We start from the raw sequence: 24,558 nt of genomic DNA on the forward strand, positions 1-24,558 counted from the left end.
CAGAATGGAGGAAAGAGGTAAGTCACGGAAATCACAGTTTTATGTAGAGGACTTCGGAAGTTTTGCTCACCGTTCCTTGATCTAACTTGTCGATTTTTAACACGTGGAAGTTATTAGTGAAATACTGTAGTTTTTAATAGACCCCCAAACGCAGATGAATGTAGTAGATTTTACCATCAACTTAAATCCACTTGAAAATACTGCAAAAATCATTACAATTTCAAGTATGTAAATTTTAATTTTTGTGGGTGATACATACAGTATATGTGACAGTATATCTATGTCTATATGTGCCATTCATATCCTTGTAATTAGTTGAATTGGAGGACGCTTCTATGTGTGCATTTGTACTGTGTATTGTAATGAACTGTGGGCAGTTGCACAGTTTTCTATGAATCAGTCAAATCTGATTGTTCAAGAACACGTCCCACTTAGGCGTTCGTGCTGGAACCAACAGACCCCGCCTGCTCTCCAGGTCAGTGCGGCTCACTGACCACCAGTGCACACGTTAGGGTTCCGGATCCTTCTCGCAAAGGTTCTCAGCCCTCTGCCCTCTCCGTCCACGGAGACACACACACATCACACGCCTGCAGAATGGCCCCTGTGTCTTAGAGAGTCCGGCTTTGCAGGCACAAGCTCCTCCCTTAGCTGTCGGTAGTAGTTTCTGTTGTAAATGTCCTAAGTTGGAGAGACCCGGAGCTGCAGCTGCAGTGAGTGGTAGCGAAGGTTCGGCCCCGAGAAATACCACCGCGGAAGGTGACGCCTGGACTGCAGCGCGGCTTGTGGAGCAGAGCGATGTCGGTGTCTTGGACAGAGTCCATCTCCACTGCGGAGTTATCACGAGGAGAGAGAACAATATGGCCAGGAGCGGTGGGAGAGCATGGCGTTACCCCTCCGCAGGCCACAGCTCCGGGTCTACGCCGTCGCCCAAGCAGGGGCGCTCCCCTGGCCCTCCCCCCAACGCTCCGCCCTCCTGCTTTCCCTCTGTCCACTCCCGACCCCCTGCGTACCATTAATGCTTTGGGGAGCCAAATTGGGATTTTTCGGTTCCCAGACTTAAGTCATTGCGACTAAGTACGGCCCACGGAGAGTAGTTGGGGTGAGAAGTGGACTTTGAAAAATTGAAAATTAAGAGTTGAACTTTTCAAGGATAAAAATAAAACAACAGTCATGTTTAAATTGCCACACAGCAGAATCCGTGTTCTGAAGTGTTTCCAGAACCCTTTGATCCTAATTCGGGACGTAATCTATTGAGCACCCCTAAGCACATTCGCCAGGAAGTTGAGTAAACGCACAGCCCAGGCCGTTTGCACTGCACCCGCACTGGGAGCACGGGAAGGAGCCCCACTTTGGATTCCAGGCTCGGTGCTCAGGTGCCTGAGTCTGCTGAGAATGCATCCCCAACACGTCTGCACGTCTGGATGCGTGCGTGTGTGGATCCGTGTGTGCGGGTAAACAGCTTCCCGTATCGCGCTTGCGGCGAAGGAGTCCTGGAGAGGAAGGGGCAGCAACTAGCGGCTGAGATCGTGATTCAGTGCTATTTGGGGAAGAATGAGCTGCGTCTGAGTCATCGCGAGCCTCCAGACTTTCCCCGCAGTGTGGCAGAACTTTGTGCTGATGAGACAATAGTGGAGCGTGTGCGTTTCCTACAGGGCAGACCATTCCCGGGCTGGGGGAAGCCTCGGGCCTGCGCCCGACCGCGGGGGCCCGGCCCCCTCCCCCAGCCGCGCAGCCCCCAGAGCCCCGCGGGCGACGGGGTTCCGGCAGGGCGGGCGCGTCCGGGGCGCGCGCGGGCGGCGCGGGGAGGGGGCCGGGCTCGTGGCGAGCCCCGCGCGCCCTCGCGCGTCCCCCGCGCCCGGGCGCAGCTGGCGCGGTCGGTCTAGTGCAGCGCTCGGCTCCGCGCCTCCGGCGCTCGGCTTCACCTTCAGAGGCGCGGGGCGTGCGCGTCCTCCTCCCCGGGCCGCCGCCTCCCCGCCAAGGTAGGGGCCGCGGTGGGGGGGCGCCGCGGGCCCGCGGGGGGCGGGGGGCGCTGGGCCCGGGCCTGGACGCGCCGGGGACCGCGGTGTGCGCCGCGGGTGGGGGGCGCCGGGGAGGGGCTACCGGGCGCGGGGAGGGCGGCTGGGCTTTCCCTGCTGGTAGTGGCTGGGCTCCGCAATTCCAGGAGAGGGAAGATGCAACTTCGGGCGAGGAGGCGAGCGCAGGGAGGTGGTTTTTACCGCAGTGGAGGGGCGGGGTGGGGGCCGGGGTGGGAGCGCGGAAGAGGCTCTGGCTTTGTACACTTCGTCAAAGGCGACGCGGGAGGAGGGGAGCTTGGATGCGCTCTCCATCCATTAAGAGACAAAGAGCAAATTGCCTTACTTTAAAGTAAAACGCTCCAGCTAATGAAGGTGGGTGATGGGGCTGTGGGGCCGGAGGGGCCGCTTCAATTATTAAGGGTTTGGCTGATGGGCTCGATGCTGTGGGATCCGGGTGCTACTGCCTCGGGGACGTGTTTGCGCCGTGGGGGGGGGGGGGAGGTTTCTCTTCCTCGCTCCCCTGGCTGCCTGCCCATCAGCTGGAAGCTTGTAAGTGACCCTAACATTAAAGTAGTGAAAGCTTGGAAGGGAAGTTAGGGTGGGGTGAGGGTGGGGGGCGAGGGTTCCCGCAAAGACTCTGAGAGGGGTGGGGCGAGGGGTCCGGGTGGCAGGGCCTCCTCGGAGGGGCACCCAACCTGGCTGAGGCGGGGCTGGGGTGATGGTGAAGGTGGGGGAGGTAGTGATCACGATATATACCCGGGTATACGCAAGAAAAGAAGAATGCTGTGGGGTATGTATATGTTTGGAGGGGGGGTGTGTGGAAAAGCGCCTCGTCTGCCATTTCCAGGGAGTACTAACATACTGAATAGTTACGATCGGTATTTAGATCAAACCGCCTCGTCAAGTTTTAAAGAAACTTTGTATGGATAAGTTTGCTAAAAGCCAGCCGAGTCGGGTATTTAAAACAGCGGTTTATGAAGGAAGGTTGGTGTGCGATGACAATCCTCCCTAGTGGGCTAGGGACCCAGTGGACCTTGCCGTTAGGGACCAGACAGATCCAGCCTTTCACCCGAAAATACGGGTCTGTAAGTCAGCCCCATTTATGCTCAGCGTTAGTACGCTCCCTGCAGCAGCCCGGATCAGACCAGGAGCTCCTGGGGTCGTGTGTCTGTAGCTTACTCCTTCCGCTGGGCTTCTTGATAAAGAATTACTTAGTCTCCGGGTGTGCACAGATCAACTTGCTCAGCCCCCTTGTAAAATATATTCATTCTGCGCCGTATTTAATCCAGATGCACAAAGAGCCATTTGCTGCTTTCGTTGTTGGTTTACAGTTTTTGAAAAGGCGACTGGTGTAACCTGTGGAATTTGAAATGCAAATAAAAGCCTGTGGGAGTTGAGGCAGAACAAATCAGCGTTTATAAAGTGAAAAAGATTTAATGTCTTTGAAATCGTTGCAGAGGAAAAAAACGGGAGACAGTCATTTTTCAGGGAGCGAATTGTGACGTCAGGTCTTTTTGGAAAAGATGTTATTTTTAAGGTCTTGAAACCCGGGTATGTAAAGTGCTTACAGGAAAAACAGATTACAAGATTAACATCTGTTAACATGATCGTTTATCTCCAGCCAAAAATAGGTCACTTCTTTCTTAAGGAAACACGATTGCTGGCGCATGCTTAAATAATATAATTAAAATAATGAGTTCATAAATTAGGACCGGCGTTTGTTATAACCTGATCTGTGAAAAACATTTTTTAATTTCGAGCTCAATGGAAGGCCAAAGTCCCTTTTGGGTGTTGAGAACAACTCTTCACCCTGCGTCCACCCCTCCCAGATGACCCCCTCTTCTTCCTCGGAGCTCTCTCTCCGCCCCCTCCCAGGATTGCTAATTTCCCTTTTCTTCCATTGTGGAAGTACAAAATATATTTAAATGATATTGTCTGACGGCCCCCTCGTTAAAGAAGGCAAACTCCGGGCAGATGGCTAACTTTCAGAGCTCTGCTGTTGTTTTACCATTAAATGAAACGGTGGGGGTGGGGGGTGGGGGGAGAAGGAAACAGCCTTGCGAAGTTTCCCTGCCCCCTGAGTGAGAGTGACGGCTCTGCCGGCCAATCCGTAGCGGCTTTCTCCATCCCGGAGGTAATTTGGGGTGTGTGAGTGTGTGTGTGTGCGCGCGCGCGCGTGCATGCGCCCATGTGTCTGCACACTAAGTCCCACCAGCCCCGCGCATCCGCAGGCTCCTGAATTGCACAGCTGTGTACTGTAGACGTGGACACGCTTTTATCTGAGTCTGTGCAGCTAGGTGGGCATGCAGCGGTCCAACGGAGACCCTGCCTCCTCCGCGTGTCCTCCTGTAAAGAAGGGGCATAAGAGGCGCTTTCGGATTCAAGTCAAAACCTGAAGAAGGGGAAAAAGACTGATGTGATTATGCTGCTCAGCAATTGAGGAATCGGTTCTTTCCGACTCAGTTCCACGCGGCAGGCGCACCCCAGCGCGCTTGGGGTCCGGGTCATGGAGCCCACTCGCCCGGCGCAAAGCATACAGAGAACAGGATTGTTGAAACTGGTGTTAACTCCATACAAAAGTGAAGGGCAGCATGTGCCTTCCAGCTTCACATTTGATTTTCCCCGTGGAAGTTGATACTTAGTCGATGGCAAATTCTAGAATGTGACCTGGTCATGGTCAGTAAAAGTCCTGTGGCCCTCCCAATCCAGGATTGCGGAGCGGGGGCTGCGTTTCCCGCACGATGGGCTCATTCTCGGGCGGGGAGCGTCACCGGCCGCCCCACGTTGGGTACTGGCTTGATACGGCAGCAGCTTCCCTGGGAATATTGGTAGTGATGTGTGCGGAAGCTGTGAAGCTGTGGAGCAGACCTGGCCATGTAGCGTCTCTGTGTCACTGTTGGAGTTGCGGTGCTGCCTCACTCCGGGATGGATGGTGATGCTGCAGGAGACGGGTTAAGGACCCCGGTGTGCACCCTCCCTCCCTGGAGACCCATGATGGGGGACCCCGGGAGGACCCACGCCCCGGCCGAGTCCACGTCCGGTGTGCCGGGCTGCCGGGCCGGACCGAGGTCAGCCCGAGGGCCCATGGGCGACCTCAGCCGACCTTCGTCCTCCCTCAGCAGGAACCTAACTCGGTTATGAGGCGGTGTCCCGCCCCGCGCCTCCCACTTGGGCCATTTCCGCTCCCCAGGCCCGAGCTGGACCCGTTTCTGCCTCCCCCCCACCCTCAGTGAGATCGCAGATTGAGGACTGGGCAGCTCAGGGGAGGTGTCATTGGATTAAATCATTCCTATTTCTGTATTTTCTTGCTGTGCTGCTTGGGGCCTGGGGCGTCGCGGGGGCGGGGCGGGGGCGGGGGGATTTACCTGCCCGCCCCGGGGGCGGGGGCCGCGGCCGCTTGTTGCTGGGCTTCCTGGGGGCGGGCCGTGGGCGGGGCGGCCAGGGTGGAGAAGTGGGGGAGGGCCCGCCCCGCGCCCCCGCCCCCCGCCCCCGTCATGTGGAGCGGACGTCACACGCCCGCACTGTAACCCAAGAAGTGAAAGAGACGGGGACCCACGGCCCAACTTCGCATCGTAACAAAGGCGGGGGTCCGTGGGGGCCAAGGGGGGGACCAGCTGGGGAGGGAGCGGTCTGGGGGGTGGGCAGCCGGGGAGTGGGGGCCTGGCCCGGGCGGAGGTCCGTCGGGGGCGGGGGTCCCCGCCGTGGCACGGACCGCGCGCGCGGGGGGCCGAGGCGCGGCGGAGGCCAGGTAATCGGTTTCTATTTTAAACTTCACTTTGTTCTGGCGGAGGTGGGGTGGTGGGAAAGGCGTGGCCCCCAGGAGGATTACATAAGTGCTCACACCTGGTTCAGTCTCGGGCCGGGGGCCCCGCGCGGATTTGGGTGGTGAGTACTGACGGAGGGTATTGGCCCTTGCGCCCGCGAGGGGCTGGTGCGCGTGGGTGTGTCCTGTCGGGGGCCCTGAACCGGTCTTGGCGGGGAGGAGCTCGCGTGGACTAGGGGGCCGTGTTGGAAGCCCAGAGGTGCTGGTGGGCGTGGGCCGGGCCTGCCAGCGGGGTCCACTGCGTAACAAAGGGCAAGGCTGCGGGACTCTCGGCCGCGCACCGCACTCACCTAACAGCAAGTCACAAAAGGAACTTTAGGTGGTGGTCTTCATTAAACATTAGTTCTCTCCGTGAACCTGCCGTTAAGCCTCCAATCCTGATTAAACATGATTTAAAAATTGATGTACCTCCACCCTATAGCTGCATAATAAACACCATTAAAGAACTGACCGGGGTAGAAGCAGGGTTGGGAGGCTCTTCCCCCTACAGGATCTTCTCCAGATTATTTTTCAAGCAGCCCTATTAATGTGATCTGAGTATTTTGGTGAGGAGTGTTTTAAGTGCTGCTTTAAGGAACTAGGCATGCGTGCTATTTGATAGGTTACTTTCTCCTGCCGCTTGTAAAAGGCTCATTTTATCATTTGTTGGTTCCTCCTTCATTTTCTCTTTTGCATTTTTTGATTATGGCTTCGAAACAGTAGCTGTGTTATATATATTTACACAAACCGCCGAGTATTAAATATACCACATGCCAGTGCTGCACTTGAATAGTTTTCCCCTCTTGGTAAAATTGGAGTGAGTTGAGCAGAGCCCGGTGGGGGTGGGGGGTGCCTGGGTCTGAGGGTTGGGTTACAGCAGAGGACATCTTTGGTTTCACCAGTGAGACGGCCATACCACCTTCAGCGGGCCTGAGAGAAACAGCTCTGAGCAAGGCCCAGTCTTTGGTAATGGAATTGGAGTTTTGATGTGCTCAGATACGAACATAGCATGTCTAATATTTTTCTTAGTTCATTAGTGGGACTTGGTTTTCTTAAATGTGCTAATGTGAATATACTGAAACTTTCAGAGCACAGTAACACTGTACCAAAAAAAAAAAAAAAAAAAAAAAAAAAAAAAAAAAATCCTGGGGAATGTGTAATAAAGCTAACCAAAGGGAGTGAGAACGCCTCTCTAAAATGAAACCAAACAGCGGAGTGCATATTTGGTAGGTACCGTATTCACCGATGGAAGGACAGGAGTGTTGCTTATTTTAATTTCAGAACGCTTTGGTTTGTCAGAGTAATCTTCCCAAAAGGCGTAGTATATTGAAACGTACTAGATCAAGAATTTTAACTTTGGGATGTGTAACTGACACTAGTCCCCAGGACCTGAGAATACCTAGCATGACTAGTGTTAATCCCATTGTTATTTGTAAACAACCTTTAAAGTTGCCTGACTAAGTTAGAGATTAGTCAGTCTGAAGGCCCACATTTCTTACTGGACAAGATGTTGTCCCAGAAACCCACATGGAGTGAATAGAATGAGATGTTTTTAGAAACAGGTCAATGTTAAAAGCACGTTGTCTCCACTTCCATAAATTAAAGTTTACTTTCATTACCTTACTTGGTCCTACATGGAGATATTGGAGCATTGGATGTTGAGATTTCGCAGCAATGATGTGAAAAAGGAGGCTTATTTAAAGCACACTTCAAAATGGGGTATGCTCTAACAGATGGATTTCAGCCTTACCCAATACGGGAAAATGATAATGTGACCTGGGGATTTAAGTAAACTTTAGTCACGGATTGTTCTTGAAACACCAGTACTCAGTTTATTGGGCTGTTGTGGGTTTTTGTTTATTCATTTTCCAGGATATGCATGGCTCTTGTTCGCAATTTACCAGAAGGAATCTTTTTAAAAGAATTTTTGTGGGAGTGGCCGTAAGTCTGACTGGAGGTTGTGTTTAGAGTTTCAGCTGCATTATACCTTAATGCCACAGAAATAGGAAACCGAAATACAAGCTGGTTGCGTTCAGCAGGAAGGAGCTTGTCCAAACGTGTGTGCTCTCCTGTTATAGTGTGCTTGGTTTAAATGTTCAAGATGGTACATTATTTTCATTTTCATTCCATTTTGCACATTGGAGGAAAGGGCATGTATTGATTATATAGTTAAAACTGGCATTTTGCTTATAATGTAACTAGATTTCTAACTGAATAAAGCATCTCTATTACATGTGAAGGAAACAACTTTTTCATTGGTGTTTGATGACCACTTTATCTGGAGACACATAAACTCAATGATAGGCATAGATTTCAGCAGAAGTCACAGAACTAACAGAAGAAAGCAGGAAAAAAAGTTCAATTTATTTCATTAGATCGTCTGCTTTATAAATATTTGAATGTAGACGTGACATTCCGTCTTCAAAAGCAGGTATCTTACACGCTGCAAGTGTTCATACATTTTAGCACTTGGATGGAGCTGAGTCAGTTCTTTCCAAAATGCATCTGTTGGCTGCCCTAACCCCTCCCCCACTGGAGGCCTGGGGAGAGTTCACCCAACTCGCATCTTCCTGATGTAGTGCAGAGGTGTGCACAGTGGGCCCGCGGACAGCTCAGAGGGAGCCTCGCCAGCTGGGCTGGCCCCTCAGTTGTTCCTCTGCCACACCAGTGCCCAGCACTGCCCAGCCAGCAGCCAGTCAGCACCCAGCATCTCCAGCACTTCCAGAATTATTAATGTCTAAACGGGAAGAATTAATTGCGTTCACATCTTTGACTCCCAGACCCTTATCCTGTAGGTGGAAGCATCTCATGTGAATTTGCGTTTTTTAAGTGAATTGCTGTGTCAGGATGTGATGGGTTCTGAAGTCTGAATGGGTGTTGGTTGGAAGACCCCTCCAGGAGTATCACGGAGACAGAGAGCAGGATGGAGCTTCTAGGAGGCAGATGTAGATGTGGACGCAGATATGTGTCCATGGGCTCTGTTCAGCTTCCCTGTGAGTCTGGGGACTAGCAATTATTCGACTCCTGTGTTGGTGTGGCTGTTCTAACTGGTGGCATGTGCTAACTCCTGCGACTGTGTACCTCCTTTCCCTCCTGACCTCCCTCTGGGGCTGTCACCTCCAGCCGTTCCACCATGGCCAACAGTATGTTGGCAGCAGTCTGTTAAGGGTTTAAATGTATTTTGGGGCCACAACAGTGATGACATTTGATAGATTCAAGCCTTGGCCTTAGTCTTTTCTGGTTCCAGAAACAAGTGAGTTTGGGGTTTGGGAGGTAGGACATTTCTCTTTGATGGAGGGGTGACCTCTGCCCGGAGTGAGTTGAGATCACCCTCCCCCCACTTTCTACCAGAGGTGGGGAGTGATTTATGGGGGAAATCCTCTTTATTACTGGACTCTAGCTATGCATATTTTACAGTTTTCAGGAATATTGGCAAATTGTCACAAACCCATTCTAAGAAAAGAATCAAATCAAATGTTTATTGATGAAGAATTTATTAAACTAACCTTATAGGAAGAATAAAGAAAAACTTTCACTATGAATTTAAAATGTCTCATCCAGTTCTTTCAAAAGTATCTTTATTTAAAATTAGTTTTCTTCCACAAGGACTATTTTAGGGGTATGACTTAAATTGTTCAAGAAGGATACATATGAATATGGGTACGATAAATGCATTACTTGCATTTGAGATTTGCACTATCTGCTAAGGTCTATGAAGCATATTTGAGCCAAATGGAAAAATTAGCAGTTGTAACCGTCCGTTTGTGTATTCTTTGTCCCTTGAATCTGGCTGCACGTGATTTGAGCAGCTGAAGCTTTTCTGTCCAAAGCTAGTGCTGGCTGTCATATTTATGTCCAGAATGAAATGTTTTCCAGCGGCATACATTGAGATTGTAAAGAAGTGTAATTTTGTGGCTCTCAACATTCCTTAAAAGTAGTTTTCCAAAAAAGATCTGGCATTTAGGCTTCACTTCAAATGGTACTGAAAATTACAAAGCAGGAATAATTAGAAATGCAACTATTTTTAGAAGGCAAACATGTAAATGTATGTAATGAGTAAAATACCACACAGGAGAATAGGAAAAAAAAATAATGTTTCAAAGGCAACTATGTCAGATTTAGATACATTTTACTCTTTACTTCAGATATGCATTCTGATAGATTTTCTTTTGCTGGAATGTGTGTGTGTGTGTGTGTGTGTGTGTGTGTGTGTGTGTGGTTTGGTCAGGAACTTAATCAAGCTGTTAAATTCACTTTAAGAGCTAGATATTATATGTTGTTGTGAAGTTCAGACAGCTCCTCCGCGTCGTGGTGAAAATAGGATAGATATTAATATATTTTATTTTCAAGACAGAATTAATCTGGTGTTTTATTCCTTGCAGGTAGACTTGTCTCACTGTTTCTAGAACCCCAGGGAATTGCTGATGTCAGCTCAGCCATCACACAGCTGGTCTGTTATTTTCTTGCTCGCTTAGGGATGGTGAGCGTAGATGGGCTAACGTGGTATTAGCTTTCAGGACACAGTTAAAGGGAGACTCTTACAAAACCGAGGTTCTCTGTTAAAACTCTAGTTTTTTCTTAATGGTTAATTCAGAAAATTTTTTTTAGCAATATTTAGTAACACTTGAAAAACCCTCTGTCTTCAGCTCTTCCCATGTGGAGTAAAGGGTATTTGTTTAGGAATTTCCCCCTTTGTTTCAGAAAGGGCAACATGTGTCTGTCTTTCCATATGGCACTATTTAACCTATATTGCTCGAGCTGGCTCGGTGCTGCCTTAAGCCTTGATTTATTTAAGCATTCCAGAATGTTCTTTGGAATTTAGTACAGTGAAGGGTGCAGCACAAGTCCTGCAGAGAGGCTGTTCCTGGCTTTCGCTGCTTGTTCAGTTGATGTTTCAGGGTAGTGAGCAAGAGTCACTTTTATTATTCCTGAACTAATTTTTGTGGAAATAACCTGACATTAAGTGTTGACTGACAGTCTTAATTCAGGAAAGCTCAGAGCCCAACGTGAATAGTTCCGCTTTCTGCTGGTCACCATGGGGCTGAGGGCTGGGCTGGTGAGGGTGGCCCTACACTGTTTACCTTTGTGACGATTCCAGTGATTTTAACTAGAGCTAAAAAATGGGTTTTCTCCCCTGAAAGACAGCTTTTTTGTTTGTTTTTAATGGATGGACGAATCAGTGAACAGATCCTATTTCATAGTTTAATTAAACTTTTGTGGTGCAGTTCTGGAATTATTTAGAGGCGGATCTGTCATGTTTTCACTTCCGGATTTATTTTGTTTACACAACGTTGTACAGGTTTGCATTTTTGGATTGACTCATATTTAATTCACAAGGGTGGCTTCTTAAGCCATATCTCAGAAATATATTAATACAGAGCATCGCTGAGGATTCCGTCTCCATTTTTAACATCCTGTGTGGCTGTGGTGTTGCCACGCAAGCCAGTGTGTCTCTGGATACCTGTCTCTGGTTGACTCTGTCCCAGTAGCTTTAATCACAGTGTTTTTCCTGTTGGAAGGCAAGAAGGAAACACATTTCTATTCATTCATATGTGGGCCCCCAGAAGGGCCTTTGTGCAGAGAAAGCTGGGGCTTGGGTGTCACTCAGGAAATTTCCTAATGTGAATGAATGCTGCTTTTGGTGACGCATAATTTATATTGACATTATCAGTGACACAGAGGACACTTTTATGCCAATTTGAGAAAATACCCCCATTCGCATAGATAATCATTTCCCACCCGATTTAGATTCATCCTACCGAAGCTTTTCATGTCTTTAGCGTGACCATTAGCGTAATGATGATAATTTGTCCCTTTGAATAACACCAAGGATCGTTTAGTATGATTGTGACCTGTATGGCACAGCTCCGGTGCACAAGTGGCTTCCTTGTTTCAAAAATGGCTTTTTACTATTTCACATAAGAAGTAAGAAAGATGATCTCATTCATCAAGCCAACTTAAAAAATATGACTGAGTAAGTGAATTGCGAATGTGAAAGTACTTGCCATAGCAACGCAAACTTGGGGACAATTCTGTAGAGTCACGGGATTAGTGGTTTAGTGGTAGGATTAAAATTGGCCTCAGTAAATTACCCTGGTGACAGAAAAGCAGAATCTGTTAATGGTTTTACAGGAAGATTGGCTTATCAGTTATTTTCTAGGTTGATGAAAGATTATGGTCTGCTTAGAATCTGAACTTTAGAAGGGAAGGTTAATTTTCCTAATAGCTACACATTTTTAAGTATCTGTAGGATTTGGTTACACAAAGAATTTCCTGCAGTTAGAATTTGGTATTTTATCTGCATGCGGGAGATGATTTACAGTCCAGGTTTGTTGGTCGGCTACGAACGTGCAGGGGCAGCTGCCAGGGTGCGTTTCAGGCAGTCCTTCAGGTCGGCCTTCCCATTGTTCATGGAGGTGGTGGACCTTTCTGGAAAGTGCATCAGCTCTTTTGGGCCCCAGAGGCCCCATGTAGGTGCTTACAAGGTGGTGGTTATTACATTTGGCCTTCCTGGCCTGAGTGAGTTGACCACTCCCTGCTCTGAGTATGGATTTTAGATTGGTTTGCAGGATTAAATCGATTTTGGGCAATGACCATGAAGGACAACATTTACTCTGAAGATGATTTACTTTTCTTTGTGAGTTTCAGTTATGTCTCTTTGGACGTTTCAGAAGGTTAATATTGAGGGTGAATCTATGTGTTATAATTGGCAGGAAACGGAGACGTGATTTTTGGGTGAATCCTGACATGTTACAGGCCTTGAAACACAGAAGGATTTAGTGACTTGGCTGTAATGATGCATGGATCCAAAGCCAGGCTCCTGGCCCCCAGGTTAGTCTTCTTCCTGAGACGACAGGCTGGTGCACAGAGTGAGGAGGAGGAGCAGCCTGCCTTCAGGACGCTTGTTGTGAGCGGGTCATGCTGCAGTGTAGACCCGGCGAGTGACTGCTTGTTTAGGATAGGAGACAGTGTACTGTCCCCACCTCAGTTTCACTTTCTGATGCCCTTGCTCCAGAGAGAAGGAAAGAGGCGGACTGAGTTTTTGCACCTCTCAATGGGTGTATTGTGTCAGTGTGAGAACTGAAGGGTCACCCCATTCAAAGGCTCCTGCAGCGCAGCAGAGCTCAGACATGGAGGAAATCAGGAATCCCAGGTCACCAAAGACCCCGCAGTTGTTTGCACAGACTCGCCACTCAGCACAGGGCTGTGACACATGTTTTCTTGGGAAACCCAATGGTAACATGTTCACAAAATCATTTTTTATGGAAGTAAATATAGAAAGTCAATGACTAGCATGGGAAGGTCCTAAAAGAACAAAGCCACCCAAAAGTGGCAGGGAGGGGGATCAGAGAAGACAAATGAAGTGTGGGACAGTCCCCAGATTCACGCAGACATGCTGTTCTCAGCTGCAGCAACAGATGGAGCACCAGAGTTGGGGAGCCCTGGATGTCTGCAAGGGTCGCGTCTCAGTGTGATGGAGCGGGACCACTGGGGCCCAGAGAGGTCCCGGCTTGAGAGGGAGCTGTGAGCCAGAGCACTAACCACACCTTGGTGCAGGTGGACAAGATGGCAACAGTGAAAAAGAGAAGGTGGGGAGAGGAGCAAGCTGAACACAGCTAATCGTGCGTTTCCCGTTTTCTGCTCAGAAGGCAGTTCGACACATGTCTGCACACAGCCACTCCTGGACTGGCTGGTCAGCGTCTTGTCTGCTCCTGGGTGCTGTGGGGACCCTACAGACAGGCCAGCACATGGAGTCTCCTCCCCTCAGCCTGCACCAGGGACACTGGGAGCGGCCAGTACAGTGAATTTTTCTTCCCTGTGTGTAAGCCACTTAGAAAACCTGCCTCCTGTTGCATTCTCTATGTGAACAAACATAGCTGACATTCTAGGTTTAGCCTGAAGAGGAAACATCAGTAAGTTCACCCCCAAATTTAGGATTTGTTGTCCTTTTCTAAAGAGGATAGTACTGAGTACTTTTTCATTATTTACCTGAAACTATATCCGAGGTAGTTTGTGACGTTTCTAGAAATTTCTCAAAATCTGTTATGACCATTGTCAACTAAGAATTGCAAAGATTTATGTATTTAGTGTGACACTGTGTGGCCATCATCTCACTCATGCCCCTGAGAGTGAGCTGGCTTGTTTGAGTTTCTGATAATCGAAATCTCATTATTTGCATGTGGTTGGTGACGATTTGCTTGTGTGCACCCATCTTGTCCCATACAGGGTGTGGGGTGCACTTGGAGTTACATATTAAATTCATCGTAAACATACGTGAAAATCAAGAAAAGGAAAGTGGAGTAACAGGTCACAGCGGGGTGGGGGGACATTACGTATCCCGATCGTATGTCCCCTCCAGTGGGTGTCCTTGAACCAGAATTTAGAACCTGATCTTTTTGGCCACTCAAACAGGGTGAAGTGTGGCCATTTATATGCTGAATGACAAGCGGGTGAAACTCACCGGGTCTCCTGTGAAAGAAAAGCCTTTTTTAACACGTGGCCAGCCATCAGGAAATGTCTGTTGAATTTTACACTGTTTTTCAGGCTGCGTAGTTTGATGTACACAGCGCCTTCGACAGTTTTCTTCAGGCTGATGCCACAGTGGCTTTGGAAAGGTAGCTGCTCTGATGCGAAGAGCCGAGGGCACAAGAACGAAATACGACACACTGAGAACTATTTTTTGAATCACCATGACAATATGACCCAAGTTATTGGGCATTACAGTTTCCCATTGTATTAAAGTTTAATTTTTATTACTAATGACTCACTGTGGGGGGGGTTACCAAACACATGTATACACATGACTTATATTCATATTTTGTTATCGGTATATATTGAGTATTACTATTTAAATAGAGTTATTTCCTTTCTTAAAATGTGTACACATTTTTTTTTTTTGGCACCCTCTGTATATAGACTTGAACCAAACATGGGGAATGCCTGAAGAACCAGCCCTCCCAAGTAAATGGCTTGACTGTCCTCTCTAAACCTCTTTTCCTTTGCCCGTAGTTCTTTATGTGCCCTGTTTATGCGTATTGTACCAGTTAGGGGGTAGGGCATCGTGTTAGCCCTGTCCCCCATGAGGGCACAGGGACCCACACGATTAAGTGACCCGGTCACTGTGCCATAACTGGGTTTGCTGAGGGGGCCATCCTGTGAGCAGCTGCTCTGAGTTTGTGGCCTTCCTCACACTTGTTCAAACGTGGAGAGTTTCAGTCTTGGTCTGAGCCATGTGGAGCTGTATCAGAGTATGGGAGGCCAGTGTCCCCCTCCCGCCCCCTTCCCTGTCCCCTTTCTAGGTGCCCGGGTTACAAATGAAGCGCCTAAGAGAAGCTGGGAGCCAGTGTGGAGGGTCCTCTGAGCTGGGGACCCGATTAGTATCTGGCCATGTCTGCTCTGAAGAAGAGCAGAGATTTTGAGTAATCCATCATGGAAGAGAAATGTAGAGGGTGGTCTGAGGGTTTGAAGCAGGGCAGCCTCTAGCGCTCCAGCCACCTGGTGGGCCACGGCCCCCCTTGCTGAGCCCGCGCTCCGTCTCTGTTGTTCCCCAGATCATCTTAGGATCCACCGGGGCCCAAGCTTCGGAAACCGGGCCTGCCTTCCCAACACTCTAGGGCAGGACTCACAGACTTTCTCTGTAAGTCAGATATTAAATATCTGGGGCCTTGTGGACCATCCCTTCTCTGTCACAACCACCCAACTGTGCCTTGTAGCAGGGAGGCAGCCCCAGACCACATGTCAGCCGGTGAATGTGATTTATGGACTCTGAAACCTGAATTTCATATAATTTCACTTGTCACAAAATATTATTTTGATTTTTTCCCACAACCACTTAAGAAAGTAAGAACCATTCTTAGCTCACAAGCCACCCAAACAGCGGTGTCAGGCAGGCCGTGTGTGGCCCTGGGGGCTGCTGCGTGCTGACCAGGCTTGCTGGGACCCTGCCACCTGACAAAAATACAATGTGGCTGTCACTTTAGATTTTCTAGTAACCACATGCAGAAAGGCTAAATAAATGGGTAAAATTAATGTTAACAATATGTTTTATTTAATCCAATATATCCAGTTGTTAGTTGAACATGTAAATGACATAAAAATTATTACTGAGATATTTTTGTTCCTTTTTTAAACACAGTCTGAAATTCGGTGTGTATTTTCCATCTCCACCTCATCCCAGTTTGGATGTGCCCCGTTTGGCCCCCACAGAGGATGGTGCAGCTGTGGGGCTGGGATTCCATGGGATCCCATGTAAGTTTGGGAAGCCCCCGCCACCAATTGTGGCCACGTGCTGAGGGTGAGTCAGAAATCCCCACTGTGCAAGTTCAGCTATTTTTGAACAAGGACACTGAGGGAAGATATGTTACTTTGGAGATAGTGCAGTTGAATCCTAGCACTTAAAGGGAAAAGGTTCCCTTTTACCACTCTGGGATCCGTGCCAGGAGCCAGTGGTGGCAGTGTTGGGGCACTGGGCGGGCGGGGGGCCTGACCCTGCAGCGTGTCTGTCCCTCTGTGTGTCCTGGGTAGGTTGACCCGATGTGCTCTTAACAAAGAGCCATCCTGTCGAGGTATTTCCCCGCAGCCAGACCCCGCCTCTGATCTAGCATCCAAGGCCAGAGTGGTTCATTCTGGCCTGCAGCCGTGTAGAAAGGAGCTTGCAGGTGATGAGACGCAGCCTCCAGTAGTGGTGACTTCAGGCCAGTCACAGACGCAGCTTCTTCATCTGTGAAATGGGGTGAGACCCGGGCTTCCCTGGCCAGTGCGGGACCACATGCAGGGCCTGGCAGCTTTGGAAGAGGGGAGCCGGAATGCTGTGCAACTAACTAGAGCAGACTGAACTGCGGGTTTCAGAAGACAGAAAACCTGAGAATTTCAGAAAACAGAAGGGAAGTCAGAATGGTTTGAGTCCATTCTCTGTCTCATCTCGTGGTAGTTTTACATCCAGCAGGTAGAGTGTGGGAGGGATTTGCTTCTCTCTACTTTTTGCACGTGACAAAGATCAGCTGTTTATTTTAGAAGAGATGACAAGGGTGGTCTATTGAGTAGGTAGATGTTATTTATAATGCATATTAAGTCGTAAGCCTGCTTCACCATTATTTGCCTCATTTCAGTTGGTTAGTGTGGCAGGACCACAGCACACTTACAGAGTGCAGATGCCGGTCACTGGCCTGGGTTTCCGGCCAACCTGCATTGTGAGCCTGGGCCCAGCCCAGCCGCTGTTCTGTACATCTGTGCAGTGGCAGCACATGCACAAAACACTTACTCGGGGCTTGGGGGTGGTTAGGGGGATAGAATACTACTGAGATATGGTTTCACAGGGCTCCGTCCCACCTTCTTCATGGATGGACCTGCTGCCATTTCACCCCATTGCTGGTCCTGGAGACCAGGATGGTGGTTGGGTCAGCAGCTGCTATGCATCCAGCTCTGTGTCAGAGCAGGTGTGTAGGAGGCTACGTGGAAGGACGGGAAAACTTGTCCTCCTCAGAATGCATCTGGAACAAGTGTATGCAGTCCTTTTTAATAGGCCATTTAAAGGTAATAGTATTAAGAATAATAAAAATGTAGATTTTCACATTTTTCACATTGGGTAATGATGGTTCAGAAAAGCTGTTTCTCAGAAGGGAGAGAGTAAGTAACTTTGTCAAAGCGGAGGAATCTCCTTTAAGATGTGTTTGAGGAGATGACGGTTAAATGCAGTGGAATGAATTTTCGTTCACGTCAATAGTAGTTTTTGAGTATGATTCGTGTATTGTTCCCAAGCCACTAGGAATGACAGCGAGATCCAAGGTCAGAGCCGTTGATTCTGGCACTGCAGCTGTCAGTGATGAAACAGCCTTGGGTGGAAGCCAGCCTCCAGTAGTGGTGACTTTGGGGCATGACGGGAGGGGCTCCTGCCTCGGGACCTACGATGGGCCATTTTGTGATGCTGGGGAGTGTTTGGGGTGGTCCAGAAGCCAGGTGGGAGGGAAGGGGGCAGGGGGCTCCCAGTATAAAACTGGAGGAGAATCACATGGTGGTGGGATATTTAGCGCATGCCCCAGCAAGCCCTGGTTGTTAGGTCACAGAGCTAAGCTAGGCCTTCTCTCCAGGTGTCTCAAGCCTGCTGTTCTCTTTGGTGGTTCAGTTTTGTCACATTTTCAAGGTGAGACATAAAGACACAGATATTGCTTCCTCATTCTGGGGCTAACCCGTTCTTTGTGACAACTTGGTGTCTTACCTATTCTCCCTGCCTGTAAATCCAGATGTTCAGGTCAGCAAGTAGTTCATTATTCTGACTGAGGGTCAAGTTCCATTTCTTGCCCTATCAGTCACTGAAATGCTGCTTTTGATAGTGAAATGGTGTCGAAACAGACTAGATTCCTGTTTACTGTCTTGTGTGTGGAATTGCAGTATCAATGTTCAGAAAACTTAATCAGATTTTTATTTTTTAATAAGATCGACCAACGTTCAGGTGGAGTAACGAAGTCCAAGTCTGCATTATTCGGCTCTGATAAAAAGTACTATTTATTGTTTTCTGTTTCACTGGCTCAGCAGTGCTTTGGACATATGCAAACTTAGGCTAAGGGACATTTCTACTTAAAGGAGAAACGTGAACCTTTAGTGTAAGGATCACCATTTGTTAGTGTGTGGACCTAAAATTCTTTGGAGAGTTTTGCAAACCTACATGCTTCTCGATGAGTTAGATTTCATAAGTGGGCCCTTGAAAATAATTTAAGCTTCCGTCACCGGTCACCCCCTGTTGGCCATCCATTTGGGGTATTCAAGAGTTGAGGCGGTTTCTACCAGTCATGTGAAATTTATAGGTGTTCGATTGCCTTAGGAACTGCTAGTCAGATGGCACTTCAGGATTACAATAAATTTCAGTGTTCTGATTAAAACAAGCTTTCTTAGACAAATTGTGATTAGTTTTGGAGGTTAGTGGGAGACAGACCCAGAATTGGAGACTCGCATTTAATCAGGCGAGAACTTCTTTCATCTTCATTCGAAAGTCACCTTGTTTAGTTCACTTTAAGATGTCTGAAGTTGCTGCTAAGAATATGGGCTGGGTGCTGTTTTTAAATGAGAAGAACTTAGTAGCTAAGAACAAGCCTGGTTCCCTTCCCAGACCCCCACCATGCTCACTTTGTTTCTTCTGTGGAATTCCCTGTGCTGGCAGTGATTCCATCTGAACGTCATTATTCCAGAGAAATCTATGAAGCTACACATTTCAATTATTAAACCAGAATTAAATGTTGACAACTGGTACCCGATGCCTTAACACTCTCTTGTGTGAGGGGATCAAGACAGACACGAGTACTTCGCTTTTAAGACACATAATAGAGGTTTTTCAAAAATAAGTTACGTGAAGTTCACAAAAGGGTCTGAAGACACAGCACTGTCCCTTTGGTACCATAAAGGGAGCTGGCGGGGGGCGGGAGGGGGTTGGAAGTCACGCAGGTAACACATCATTTCATTTTCAGCCACGTCTCTGCTTGAGTAACTTAGTTACAGTCGAATATTTAGGGTAGTGTTCTGGCCCCAACTGAATGATTTTTTCCCCGATAATTGTACAAAATGCGTAGTTCACAGCTACAGTGCCTTCCTCATCTTTGCCGTCCAGATATTTCCAATCTAAAGAGGAAATTGCATGTTGAGACAAAAGAATGTGTTAGGTATTTCACAACACGAATGTAATTTTATTTTTGCAAGCTATTTATTGAGGGCCTTCTACATGCCAATCACTGGATTAGGTGTTTTAATACATTAGCTTAATACATGCAGTAAGGTTTTCAATATGTCATATGTAAGCTTTAAAAGATAAAAATGCATAAAGTTTAATTTAAAATATTCGAAGCTCACGTGTCATAACATCACGGCTTACTCTTACGGGACGTGTAGGGGGCAGTTCCTTGCACACCCTCAGTGAGCTCCACACGCCCAAGTCCCAGTGTTGCCCAGGTCCCACCCCCAGAACGGTTTTGGCTGTGAGCAGCCAGTGGGAGCGGCCCTGTGTTTATCATGCCACCTTGGTGGACATGTCCTCGCTGGCAGCTCTGTCTGCCTGTGCAGTGACCAGCTCTGGTGCAGGGTTGTGCTCTCGCGGGCTCATTTTTTGAGGATTCATTGGATTTTTGGAATGAAGGGGCATGTTGATTGATATTGCCAAATTTCCCAGCAAAGATGTCAAAATCCCCTTCCACTCTCCCAGCAGCAGTCATGGGAGCAGTGGCTTTCTCTTTGTCAACACTTGATATTATCAGTCTTTTTTATATCTTGGCCAACTGGATAGGAAAAATATCTCATTGTATTTAAAACATTTTAAGTGATGTCCATCTATTCTTTATGTTTGCAGTCATTTTATTTTTCATGTGAATCGCTTGTTCATTTACTTGGTTAATTTTTCCACTGAGTTTTCCTTGATTTGTTGCTTTGTAAGAGCTTTCTGTTTATTAGAATGGCCTTGTGTTTTGTGTTGCCACTGTCTTTTTGTTTATTTTTTTTCTATCTTACCCCATATGTAAGTTCTTTTTGCTCCAGAAACATTCAAATAGCCTATCTCAGATAGCCTTTCTCAAAAGGTATGTGAATTTAACTGACCTTCTGGCATTTGCATGGGTGGAAATGTGTGTAACAGTCCTTTCGATTTCTTATGCTTGTTATTATTGGTCTAGTTACTTTTTCTGTTGATTCCTGAGTAAATTTTGCATATTTATATTTTACTAGAAAATCATTTCTTTCATCCATATTATCAAATTTATCAACCTAGAGTTTTGAAAAGCATTGTATTCTTTTTCATTTTCCTTTGTTTGGTGATCAGTAAACCTAATTTCCCCTAACCCCACCCTCTTTTTTTTTTTTTTTTTTTAATTAGGTGAGCTAATCATTTGTCCCATGGGGTGATCAAAGAACTGGTTATTGGTTTTATTTATGTTTTACATTTTTTCTGATCTGTTACTTTGTGAGATTGAAGTTTAAGGATTTTGATTCTTTTTTGTTACTTTTTGAATTGAATGTTTCATTTGTATGTTTTCTTTCTTGGTGTTCACAGTAGCTGGTTACACTCTCATCTTTCTATGTATCCAATGCATTTTGACAGGCAGAAGTTTCAGGAGAGGTTTGATACTTGCACTTTGATTTCCTCTTGCCCAGGAGTTGTTATGGAGAGTTTAAAAATTTCAAAATGGCTGAACTTTTGTCAGTGCTGTTTTTACTTGTTAATTTTTGGTGTCACAGTGGGATCCTATGGAGCACCTGAGGTCTGTGCTATTTCTACTGTTTGGAACTTTGTGGTTCATATGGAGTCACCTCATGTTTCGTTGCCAGTTTAGCAAAGAGGCAGGTTTGGGGTTTGATGCGTACCTGTCAGGTAAACCTTACTTTCTATTTCAAGTCCTCTGCTATTGTTTTTGCTTCTTTCATCTGCCAGGTTTCAGAGACATTGGTCATTTCTCCCAGACCCACTTCCTCTCGGTTGATCTTTCCGTGTATTCCCTGGGGTGTTTGCTTTATATATTTTATCCTGTGTTATCTGTCAGGGATTTAGAATAATCCTCTGTAATTTCTCTTTTTTACCCTTAATAATTCTACTAAGACTTTTGTGCAGTTTAGTGCCTTTTTAAAACCATGAATTAAACTTTTAATGATATTTTTATTTTCATTATTGCTTTTATTTGCATTTTTCTTGTATATTTTGTCTACTTTTTTTTGAGTTCCTCAGTTTTAGGTATCTTTTGTAGAAAGCACACAATTGGATTTAGTTTTTTACCCTGTCATGGAGTCCTTTTTAATAAGTAAATTTATTCCATATGTATTTTTGCTAAAACAGATTGATTTTGTCTTCTTTCCTATTTTTTTTAAAAAACCTTTTATCTTGTTTTATGCTTTCTTTCTTTTCCCCTTTGTTTTCTGTTTATTAGTCCATGCATTATTTTCTCTCCTTTAATTTTTGAAATCAAAAGGTATATAGAATGTCTGATGTTTTCGGTTCTACCAGTGGTTGTATTTATAACTTTTGCTTAAGCTGGTTTCTCAATTTACCAGCTTCAGTAACCATATAACTTGGCTTCCTCGTTGGGAAACATGAAGTAACAAAAGCGCTTCAGTTTCCTTCTTTGTCTTTCCTCAGCTCTTCCCCTCTCCCCACATCGCCACTGTAATTCCTTTTTTGAGGTTGTTTTAGTCTATTATTGTTATTTTATTATTTTTACATTATACATATTTAATTTCAAGAAATGTAATAGCATGTTTATTTTCTGTGTAGATCACAGTTATTTAGACTTGATTCTGTGTGTATGTCTTTGCTTACTGGGTTTGGTGATCATTACCAGATTTTTTCACTTTGTTCTGCTTGTGAGTTCTTGCATCCTCTTTTGTGTGACAGCATCACCTTTCCAACTAGGAAAGGACAGGCTGGTGAGGAGCCAGTGGACAGTTGTTTCCCTGAGCAGGGACGGTGCTGGATGAGCTTCCAAGCGAAGGGAAACGTTCCCAGCCTGCCAGCAGAGGAAGCCTGGTATTGCGGGAGCCCAGCCTGGTGTGCTGGAGCACGTGCCAGTGTGTGTGTGTAGTTGTGTGTGTTCACACACAAGCGCTTGTGTGTGTATGTGCTTACGTGCATGTGTGTATACACGTGGGAGTGAGTGTGTGTGTGTGTGAGTGTGTATGTGCGTGTGTGCCCGCATGTGTTTGGAAGCCTGTGAGGGATGGCAGGCAGTGAGGTGCGGCCGAGGGCTGATGTCTAAGAGGTCATTAGGGACAAATAGTCACGTCTGTAGAGCATCATGAGGAGTGAGGGTAGCTTTCCGGGGGACCCCTCAGCGGTCTGCTGTGGGGGGCTCACCAGCTGGGGGTGGGAGAAGTGGCTGTTAGGGAAGGTAGCCCGGCCGTCCTCGGGAAGCCTGGTGCTTGAGGCTGGATAAGTGACCGTGAGACAGTAGAAGAGGGACCGGAGGCCAGTTGACATCAGAAGGTAGGATCCTGGACACTCGCTGATATACTGTACATAGTGAGAGCTGGATGGGGGTCCAGGATGAAGTTGGGTCCCTTGCAGGGGCTGCAGGGACAGGGGGCCTTCCCAGGTGGGCAGTGGGGGGGAGGGGAGGCTGATGGCCAAGAGCTGATGCAGGGTAGACATGGTGAGTGCAGGGAGGTGGGACACGTGGCCCTGGACTTCCAGGCCGGCCCGGCACAGACAGCACTGAGACTGAGGTTTGCAGTCAGGTTCCAGGGACAGCAGTGTCACCAGGGCTGGGCCAGGGTCTCTGGGGAGCTCTGCTAGATGTGGGGATCTCCTGTCAAGTGACATCACACAACTAAGTGAGGCCATCTACTAGTTCCGCAGAGGCCTCACCACCCTGGCCTGGAACGTCCCAGTCGCAGTGGACGGGACCTCTGGGTCCCAGAAACCCTTGGTGTGGCCCCATGGAGCTGTGGCTGTTGGAGGGGAAGTCCTTCCAGTCCACCCGGGACCAGCACCATCACACCTGGGAGGAGTCAGGGGCAAAGGGTTCGTGGGCAGCGGCGACATCCCACACCGGTTTAGAGAACAGGGATGCCCAGGAAAGTGCCCTGTGAGGGGGTGTCCGGGGCAGGGTCACCACAGCTCAGCCTTGTCACCTTTCTGGGGAGGAGGGGGCCGGAATGGCAGGTCACTCCTTCCTTCTGAGCTCAGAGGGCTGTGGGTTTGCTCAGCGTAATAACCTGTGAACTGACGATACGTCCTGCTCATTGATAGGGTGATTCTTTCAACATTTTTAATAGTAATAGTATTTTTTTCTTTATTCTTCTGGCGAACAGATTGGTGAGGAATGATGTAAATCATTACCTTTGATGTGAGTAGAATAAAGTGTCTGAAAAGTGACTTTAATTAATCAGCTTACAAAAACACTTCTAAGGAAAGAACAGCAGTGAGAAGGAGAAAGGAATATAGAAGGAATTTTAAAAATCAGGTTTCTTGAACATTATGGAAATATTTTCAAGGGCAGGGCAAGCCTTGCAGAATGAGGGCTTTCTAGAAAATCATAGAGGAGACGTCCTTAATGTGAATTAAGTCACAACTTCAGTGTTTTTGGCTGAGAGTGGTTGTAAAATGTTTGTAATAAAAAATGAAATGGGTTAAAATTCTTGGACTAAACCTGGGAGCACCGACTAGGATTCCTATGGCATTTCCAGCCAGGAAGAAGTAGGACATTCCAGAGCTGGTTCATGAAAGGGCTCCTTGGAGCCCACACCAGTGTCAGTTACATGCTGCATCTAAGATAAGTGGGAGCGTCTCAAGCCTCCAGGGTAAAGGGGCGGGGGGAGGGGCTCTGTTACCGCACTTTTGTGTTGGACAGAAGTGCACCCTTTCTGGAGCCCTTCACAGCTACGGATTAGAATTGTATTGTTCAGACTTTTGATTTGTTCCAGAGCCAAGTCAAAAGTTGGGGGTGTGGAGGGGCCCACTTTTCTTTAAGATTTTTGGCCCAGAAGATTCACGGCAGAGGACATACAGTTTAACAACAGGCCGCTCCAAATGTGGCCCGGGAAACTTGGCTGCCTCGTCTAGAAAAAATTCTTCAGAAACAGCTTATGGATTCTGGTGATGACCTCGGACACTTGCGTAAGCCTCGTTTGGGGTAACACTGTTTCAAGATTAATGTATTTCACATGCTTTTCACAGTGGATTATTCACCCAGTGATGCCTGTAAATAGTATTCACTTCTACTTCGTAGGGCTTTTCAGGGAGTATACTATTAAAGGGTTTGACATGATTTGGAGCATTTA

The 24,558-nt window shown here is 47.4% G+C and overlaps 1 protein-coding gene across 5 annotated transcripts in view; it reads left to right on the forward strand.

Annotated features, from left to right (window-relative positions):
• The first annotated feature begins 1,666 nt into the window (after positions 1-1,666).
• Positions 1,667-24,558, forward strand: part of ZNF516 (zinc finger protein 516) — a 113,831-nt gene continuing 90,939 nt past the window's right edge. Inside the window, exon 1 of one of the 5 annotated variants that reach the window (XM_074339824.1) lies at positions 1,667-1,979. The gene's annotated coding sequence lies outside the window, so the exon portion shown is untranslated. Of the gene's footprint in view, positions 1,980-2,248; positions 2,388-5,497; positions 5,603-5,638; positions 5,764-5,854; positions 5,901-24,558 lie in introns of those variants that run through there. The other 4 variants (XM_074339825.1, XM_074339823.1, XM_019715535.2 and 1 more) reach the window with 4 other exon arrangements.

This window comes from Rhinolophus sinicus, linkage group LG09 (assembly GCF_036562045.2).
Source record: "Rhinolophus sinicus isolate RSC01 linkage group LG09, ASM3656204v1, whole genome shotgun sequence".
NCBI classification, from domain to species: domain Eukaryota; kingdom Metazoa; phylum Chordata; class Mammalia; order Chiroptera; family Rhinolophidae; genus Rhinolophus; species Rhinolophus sinicus.